Consider the following 9,396-nt stretch of genomic DNA (forward strand, 5'->3'; position numbering starts at 1 on the left):
GACAGGCTCAGAATCTCATTTTAACAGACCGCACACAATCTGGGCTCCCACAGAACTATCTCTGCCTGACCGCTTTCTATTTATCCCTTATCAGTGTTTACCAACCGCTAGTTTTCTTTCATTCACACTGTGAGGCAGTTCTCTTACTATCAGTCAACAGCTGACACCGTGGAACAGCCTCAAAGGCAAGAGGAAGGGATCAAAACTAAACCAAAGCTGTTTAAACAATACAACAGAGGAAATAAATTCATAAATCCTAATTCTTCCCAACCCACAAGGGTATAAGCAGATCCTTTATAGTTAGGCCAACAAACAAAACCACAGCCAATGAGGTACATTACAATCAAGGTAAATTCTGAAATATATTTTTAAAAAAGGAGAGGGGCAGGGAAAAAAAAATCCCATGTAATATTAATTGGGAACATTTCATAGTCTTGCCCTGTCAAGCAAATATAACTATTCACTAAAAGGATTTTTCTGTTTTATTATCTTTTTAGAAAAATCCCACCTGATTCAACCTTGTTAACATTTTCAGATCATTTTACTGGAAAGTAAAAGCAGGCTAGAAATCATAACAGCCATAATACACAACTAACATTTTTTTTTTCAAAATGTTGTAATAATCATTATTTGCCTGGTAAGTTCTAAAGTGTCTGGTTAGGATCAGTCCACTTCTAAAGGAACAAGCAGAAAAAAATAATTAAAATTACACTGTAAGCATATATAATTAATATAATGAGGATTACTCTTATCTAAAATTCTACACATGTAATTATATATTGTAATATTTAATTTACTATAGGCTCTAACTCTAATTTATGTAATATTACTAATAATATTTCAAAGTGATATATTACCATTGTGACAAATTCATGAAATTATATGGATTATACATTTACACACGTCCATTTTTTAACAATATCAGACACAACATGGAAAGGCTATTTAAAATATAACATGTTACTAAGAATTAAATAGAAAAAAGAAATTAATTTGAAAGGTATATGTCAGACTGTTGCTTTACATTTTTTCCAGTAGGACACACAAACAGCAGTGTTTTTTTCTGTCATACTGTTCAAAAGTTAAGTAATTAATTACATTTATCCTTTCACCAGCTGCTCAACAGCAGATGGATCATTTCTGAGACCTTGTTGAATTAAATCCACATAATTCATTTTCCTGGATTAACTAACTGAAGTTTGAGTAGGGTAAAAAACAGGTAACACAATATGTATCAGATTCACATGTGTGCTGAGCTTTTTTCATGTAATTTTGTTGTTTATATTGTGTGCACCCGACGGCAATTGAAAATTGACAATAATTAAAACAAGCTACTAGAAACCAAAAGTATAACTTTTAAAATATATATATATATAATATTTCTTGAAAACAGACAAAAACATTTTTCCATCACAGAAGTTTAGAGTGTATTTCGACTATGAGAATAAGTTTGTGGATGCAGTTTTATTGGGCAGCAGGTACCATGGACAGCTCCTGGAGGCGGACAGAGGTTACATTTATGTGTTGTGTAGCAACTAACATCCTGCTTTGAAGCAGAGGGTGGGGAGCAGACAGGAATAATGGCTCTTACTTATCACTGCTTTGCCACACATCCTCTGCTGTAGCCTGTGCTGCTTTTGTAATTAAAACAAAGAGTAGAGGTGCAACTTTATAACCTCGCTTACAGGTCCTGTCTTCGTATGTGATCGTCTTTAAATAACTCACGAAACTTTTTTGAAGGATTACAGATATGTGACACTGTTACACAATGCTGTGTTATCTAATGTCTTTTGGTGCTCTTTTTCTTGTTTGTTGAGAGATGTGAGCTGACTGAAATAAGCTGATGGGAGTCGTGATTAAATGGAGGCTAACAGGCAGAGTGACAACCGGCATTTCAATTTATTTCACCACTGAAAAATTTCCAAATTTTCCAGTGAAATTCTCCAAACCTAGAAATGATTTAACGCCTCAATCACAGAGTATAATGTCTCCGAAAGACACGTCAATAGATGTGACTGGCAGATATAGCAGATTATGTTAGTTTACACACATTTTTACGCTAAGATAAATGTTTATTTCTTGTTGTTAAAAAGAATAAAATCTAAAAAGACATTAAAGTTGTGATTATAAGTTCATGCACTAATGTAGGCCTAAAGTCTGCTCTCATTTTAAAAAAAAAATCCTACTTTTTTAAAATATTTCTCAACTTTAAGTTGGATCATCAAGCAGATTTTGAGCCATTAGTGTGCCGCAACTCACTAGTAAATGATGAACTTTTCTAACCAGCATCCGTCCTCCTAAATCAATAGTTGCTCCGGAGACACTCGAGTGCTTTGCCCCCTCTGAATTTGTTCAAAGCTAAGGCTTGCCCACGTATAACACAAAAGTTCACTTGTAGAGTCTCTTACAATCACACTACAGTCAGGATTAGCATATAGTTTTTAGACTTTGCCACAGTTACAATGCAAATAATTACAAAAATTCAGAACAGAATGTAATTCTTTGGCCCTGCTGAATTTGTTTAAATCGAAAACTTGCCCAAAAAGTATAACACAAAGAAGATTTGTAGACAGTTTTACAGTCACACTATATTCAACATTAGCATATAGTTTTCAAACTTTAGCAGAATTACAGAAAGCCAGAACAGGATGCAATAAAATACTTGACTGACTGTTCAAATATGTTATTGGAACACAGAGTCAATGTTTAAGTGCATTAGGCTCAGTGGTCTTGTATGTACAGCTGTCACTGTCAAAGCCACAGGCAACCTGACAATGCTTTGTCTCTGCACACAATACGAACATGTGCTCTTCTAAGACAAGCTTATACTCCACACAAATGCTGTGAATTTAATCTAGATAGACAGTATCTCATGCTATCTGGATGATCAAAAATAGGTCATGCCTCTCAAAAAACAGTTTGAGCCATTTAATCTCCTCTCAAACTGTCTGAAACCTGGACAGAAGCTGCGCTCGCTTTCCAGCAAAGATTTTAAGAACACTGATTTGTATCAAGCAAACAATGTTCAAGCAGCAGCGCAATATTTTCTAAATACTCCCTGACACACTTCAAAACAATTGCCAGCATCATACTATTTCACATAAGCTCGTAAAATCCACAGAACACAAGTTTAGCCGCTGAGTAAATCTCTGTAAATCTGAATAAGTTTCTAACACTTGTACATTACAGCTCCTGCTTTGGATTTCACATGACAGCATCTAACAGCATGAGCTAAAAGGCTTGTCGTTCACATATGCGATACAGAGTATCAGTGGTGATAAACGCTGACCAAACTGACAGTATATTAAATAAAAAGAACTTTGACACCAACCTAGTGCTGTGATCCAAAAAGTTTGATTTTCTCCCAGTCTCTTGATAGCTGAGCTGGTGCTGTGGCTTTGAAAGGTAGTCCCCAGGAATATGACATACTGTGCCTTTGACAGCCTCGAGATAAGCACCTGCGTTCGGGTCCCTTTTTACGTCACACCTCCCCATTCACAGCCCTTCAACATGATGCACATTTGCACATCAACAGCCACCAACCCCCCTCCTCGCTCTACTCCCACATCCGCAAAACACACAAACAGGCACACAAGAAGGCAGATGCGCGCACTAGCCTCTACTCATGCGCGCGTACACTCGCACAGACACATGCACAGACACCACAGATTTGTGTGCGCTTTAGTGAAAATGCAACATACATGCAGGCAAACACACACATGTACACACATATGTACTCACAGGTGATGTGTTCCTTTTTTATCCGGCTCTATTCATATATCGATCCTTATTCTATGTGTTTAAAAAAAAAAAAAAAAAAACTTTCACTTGCTTTGTCATAAGACCGGGGCATATGCCCTCCCAAGCTCCTCATACATCACTCATCATGCAAATGAGAGGGAATGTCACTCCTCAGCAGCAGATGGCCAGGGATGATAACAATGGCTCAACAGACCAGTTTCAATGTCTGCGACTTTATCGCTACGGCAACAACAAAAATAGATGATATGAAATCCTTGTCTGTTAATTTGATTTCCCCCCTTTTTACTGTTTGTACCTGTCAGTCTGTTTCATTTCTCCCGGACCATTTGAATGTAAAAGCTTTTGTCCGAGCTGTTCTGTCACCAGAAGTCTGGCTATCAGTAAAAGGCAGAGACCTGGAAATGATTTTTGGTGACTACGGAAGGCTGCTGCCTAGCAGTTATTCAAGTAATTAGGTGTAATTCCTCCCTGTAGGCCATGTTAGCCTCCTGAGTTAGCTCATGCGTTCGACAGGCCTGGATAGAGACAGGGAAGAATAAAAGAAGAAGAAAGGGGCCCCGAGAAATCACAAATGCAGCTTTTCAAACACCCCCCCAGCCAAAGTGATGTCACCCTGCGTCCTGCTGACTCCTGTTCATACAAGCCCCTATAGCAGAGAGTAAACAGTGGAAGCGTTTAGCAAACAGGGCCAGATTACAATGACAAAGGCAACCACACTTCTGGGTGGAGCCTGGGGCGAGGGGGGCAAAAGAGGGGGGTGGGATGGTGTGGCTCAGGATTTAAAATAAGTGATACCCATGAGGGGGCCCCCCCTTCAAGATCCAAGCGTAACCCTTCCCCAGCTGATGGTAGAGGCCACCCAAACATGCTTATCTGTCGGTGATGTCCCCCCCGGTCCCCTGGGACTGACGTGTGAACACAATATGTAATAATAATGTATTTTCAGTTCTTTTTTCTGTGATTTGTGCATTTGGTTATGCAAGGCTGGGGACTTGAGGATGGAGAATATCATTACTTAAGGTTTGGCAGTTGATCATCACCTTGTTTAATGCCTCATTTGAAAGTCTAATTTCTAACTGTCTTCAAGAGCCAATTCATGGTACACAGTGAAAGAGACATACAAAGAGAGCAGACCTGCTCTGTTTTGTCCTCTTTTCACCATTTGCACCTGATAATCATACAAACATATGAAAGTAAAGAATCATCTATCTAAGCATCTTATCAAATAACATGTTCTTTGTTTGCTGATGCAGACAATCTCGCTGTGAGGACACAACAAGCTTGTTCAAGGGATGATTATTTCATGTCCTGAAGAATACACAAAAAGAAACAACTCCCGTAAAGCAATCTCGACAAATTGAGAGAGAGAGCAACATATTGAAGACCACACTGCACCGCCATTACAAAATGCAACATTTTCTTTTGGCCCTAACATCTGTTCAAATCTGTTAAAAAAAAAAAAAAAAAAAAAAAAAACTCATTCAGAGCAGGCATAGAACATAAACTAGTGTTTTGTCAAGCTATTTCATCAACTGAAAATGTGGGCATAACTGGAGAGAGCTGATGGAGAAATGAAAGAGGAGTGGGTTGGACAAAATTACATGTCAAACAAGGGTTCACATTTAAAAAGTCCTGCTCATATTTGTAGAAAGTGTTTGATTGCATTTAGAAGGGTATTACAATGGGTCACATCTGTGTCTAAAAGCTTTTCGCATTCTGCTGCAAATTATGTAAGCAAAGTGAAGGGTCACAGCACCCTGTTGTTTTGAGCACTATACCTTCCTCCTGTGAAACCTACACAAATATGTTTAACTGAATTCTTCTAATGCACTGCGGGATCAAAATGTCAGCGGCATAACTTCAACAAACCCCCTCACTCAACACCCCGCCCCGTAATTTCAACAAAGCAACGCGACTAATTTCGCATGGCAGCCCGTACACCCAAACAACAATGCATATTCACACTGTGCCATTGAATATGATAGACGTGTAAAAATCTATATTAAACTGTGGTTAATTTCAGCTATAATGCTTTAAGCTTGGTCTAAAATGACACAAATGCTTCTTCTTGGTGGTACTGAACCCTCATTGTGCAACCACTTGATGCCGCTTGTTCATCACAGAAAGTCACATAAAAGGACTGAATTAAAATTTAAAAAAAATATATATTTGCATATGCAAATACAAGGAACCAAACATAAGTACATGTTGTTGATATGGCTCCAGGATGTAGAACTATCTTTATGTTAATGTCAGCAGACAGGGAATATTCTTTTGAAAATACAGTCCATTTTTCATGGGGATCATTATCTACACTGCATGTCACTGTGTCTCAGTTAAAAGAAATGATTAGATTACTTCCCAGCAATCCCCTTTGGGGCGATTTGTGTGTGTGACCGTGGGCAACCTTACAATATGTTTATTCAGTGTCCTTTGAAGACACTTCAATAACATTTCAAATGTTTTATGGACAAATATAGGATCTTTTCTATATCTGCCTTAAACTGATGCCTTTGGAACTAGGTCTCGGTTATATTCGAGTTTGTTCACCAAAGTCACTACATCTTCCTCTTACTGAGTATAACATACTCAGGGAAGCCTCTAAAACTAATAAAATGACTAACTGGTGAAAGACACGGTTCTACTAGCTGTGACAGGTGACCAAACCTGGACTTTTGTGGTGTAAAAATCACTATTAAGGCTGAATTTTGCATGCTTGGAAATAAAAGTGTACTTGCAAATCCTAAATCCATGTAGTTCCCCAAATACTACTGATTGAAATGGTTGTCTTTCATAATTATTTATATCAGGAATCATCAACATTTTTCAGGCCATAAACAAAGCTGATAAAGACACGAAGCAGGGACCCATATATTACAACAATTACTTTGAATATATATTTTTTTGTTTTCTTTCATTTGAGCTTTACTGAAAGTCAGCAGCAGTCATAGCACAGCTAATGTTAGCCTCACCCTCTGTACTTTCACCAATGGTTTCAGATGTCAGAGTCTCTTGCTTGTGTAGTTACAAAACGATCCATTGTGACTCGCAAGAATGTCTGTGGACTTATTATATTATATTAATACCTAACTTACTAGTAACTAGCTCACATGTTAATGCTGTGTAAATGAAATGTTTTGAGTTTTTTAAGAGGAGGCCAATCTATCTCTGCTCATGATATGTTGGATAAATGTTCATGTGTATTTCCAGACATATTTTAATTTAAAAAAATTAGCAAATAATAATTGACAGTAACCTACAGTAACTCTGAGGACCCCTAGGCATCGCAGACCCCCTGTTTAAGACCCAGGACCAATATAATTGCAGGTCTACATTTTTTATCATATCAGTAACAATGAAAAGCACCAGTCACTAGTGATCACTACTTCTTCCCTACATTCACTGCTCTCAAATGAGAGCATAGATTGTGAATAACTAGCCATAGATCCCTTTTTGCAAGATGTGGCAGGTGACTAAACTTCAACATTTGTGGTGTAAAAAATCACAATTAAAAGGACTTTTCTGCCCCAAATCAAATACACATACATTTCCTCCTATCTGTAGTGCCATTTATCCATCTAGATTGTTTTGGTGTGAGCTGCTGAATTTTTGAGACATCAACTGTAGAAATGTCTGCCTTCTTATATTACTGTCCTAGCTGGCTCAGTCACAGCTCAGCTGAGTGGGACGCCATTTATGCTTACATCACATGCTGTCATGAGCGATGTTGGGCAAGTTACTGAAATTTAGTAATTAGTTACAGCCACTAGTTACTTCCGTAAAAAGTAATTGAATTGCTTTATCAATTGCTGCATATAACAGTAATCAATTACTAAGGGATGTTGGTTTCAAGTCTCTTATTAAAGCATACTTGGCTATATTATAGCTAATATAGTGCAGCTATTTTATTTTAGTGATAAATGTCAAATTTTATCTATCATTGTACCCATTATCACCGATAGGCATATTAATACTCCTGACCACCAGAGGGCAACAATGATTAGTTTCTCCTATCTGAATATTGCCTTGGTTTAGATAGTAGCATTAAGTGGAAGGAGACCCACAGGACACTGGATGTTAACTAAGTGTTGCCACAATAGTTAATACTACTTTTATGATGCTAGTTTTTGTTAAAAAATATTACAATGATGACACATGATCTTGCACCACCATAAGGTCAGGAGACGTTGGATCATAAAGCAGAAAATCCAATGAATCTGCTGCATTTGTCTGTTATCCTCTGTAGCCGTCCACTATTTTAAAGTAAGTCATTAAATTGATTACATAATTTGTCAAAGGTAATGGTGTGTTTCCTGCTAGCCGTTGGTAGTTGTAATAACTTGTGGGAAAACACGGTATACGTCAGATATGTCAGAGAGTGAGGATGGAAGCCGGCACACATGACAAAAACATAACATGAATAAAACTTCAATATTACTTTGTCCATGAACATGATTTCTGTCTGAGTCATTTCAAATAGTTTTTCATCAGCTATGGTGGTTGTTTAAAAGTGAAGATAACAACTCCCATGAGCGCGTGCTACGTCATGATGTCACCAAACTACATATTTTTTTGATGTTTTAATGTGAGAGAGATCCCAAGTTGCAAAATTTACATATTGAGCATTAAAATTTCATTAAACTGTTATTGCATTATTTGAATTAGTAATTAAGTATATGTCTATTTACTGGAGAATCAGTGGAATGACAGACAGGTAATTACTATTCTCGCCCATGAGTAGATGCCCACTTCGCTCTAAGCTGTAATGAAGCTGTAATTTGGTAAGAAGTTCCCACATGAAACTAATCACAACAAGGTCTGTGGATTGTCTTGATTAACTGGGTCATGATTTCTGGAAAGAGGCATTGTAGTTGAATGTATTCTTTGGCATTTTAAGCACCACAAGCTCAGTGCCATCTAGTTCTATTATATTTGAGAGAAGGCAGACATCACTATGCACGATATCTCCAAAATTTGACAACTCAAACAGGGCTGCAGGTAAGAGGAAAATTACGTATTTTGGGGTGAACCGTCCCTTTAATTGTGATTTTTTTTTTTCACCACAAAAGTTGAGGTTTGGTCACCTGTCACATCTTGTAAAACTGGATCTTTGGTCAATTATTTGTAATCAGTGTTCTCACTTGAAAGCAGTAAATGTAGGGAGCAATTAGAGATCAATAGCGACTGATGGTATTAATAAGGTAAACAATTTAGACCTGCAGTTATACAGATAGTAATGAAAGACAGCCATTTAAATTAACAATATTTGTGGAACCACATGGATTTATACATTGCTTGTTGACTTCTATTTCCATGCAGGCAACAAACTGTGATTTTTTACACCACAAAGGTGCTTGGTCATGTATCTTTGATTTTGGGGTGAACTGTGCCTTTAAGGCATGTAAATAAAACTTCACTAGTAATTCCTAAACCACATGCATCCAGAAAAATGTTGAATTATCTGTATAACAGCATGTATAAATCATCCACATTACCAGTAATGACTAAAAGCATCAGTCATCAGTGGTCACTTACTGGTTCCTTACATCCACTGCCCTAAAATGAGAGCGTATGATTGCTTACATCTAAAGAAATCAATGCATGACCGGTCAGTCGATGTCTGGCTTTTGTAGT

General features: G+C 37.5%; 1 protein-coding gene across 2 annotated transcripts in view; it reads right to left on the reverse strand.

Moving 5' to 3' along the window:
• The window catches only part of st18 (ST18 C2H2C-type zinc finger transcription factor), a 43,173-nt gene extending 39,089 nt beyond the window's left edge, over positions 1-4,084 (reverse strand). Inside the window, exon 1 of one of the 2 annotated variants that reach the window (XM_084732563.1) lies at positions 3,332-4,084. The gene's annotated coding sequence lies outside the window, so the exon portion shown is untranslated. The remainder of the gene's footprint in view (positions 1-3,331) is intronic. The other variant, XM_084732561.1, reaches the window with a different exon arrangement.
• Positions 4,085-9,396: the final 5,312 nt, after the last annotated feature.

This window comes from Lutjanus erythropterus, chromosome 12 (assembly GCF_056507025.1).
Source record: "Lutjanus erythropterus isolate fLutEry1 chromosome 12, fLutEry1.hap2, whole genome shotgun sequence".
Taxonomy (NCBI): Eukaryota; Metazoa; Chordata; class Actinopteri; order Lutjaniformes; family Lutjanidae; genus Lutjanus; species Lutjanus erythropterus.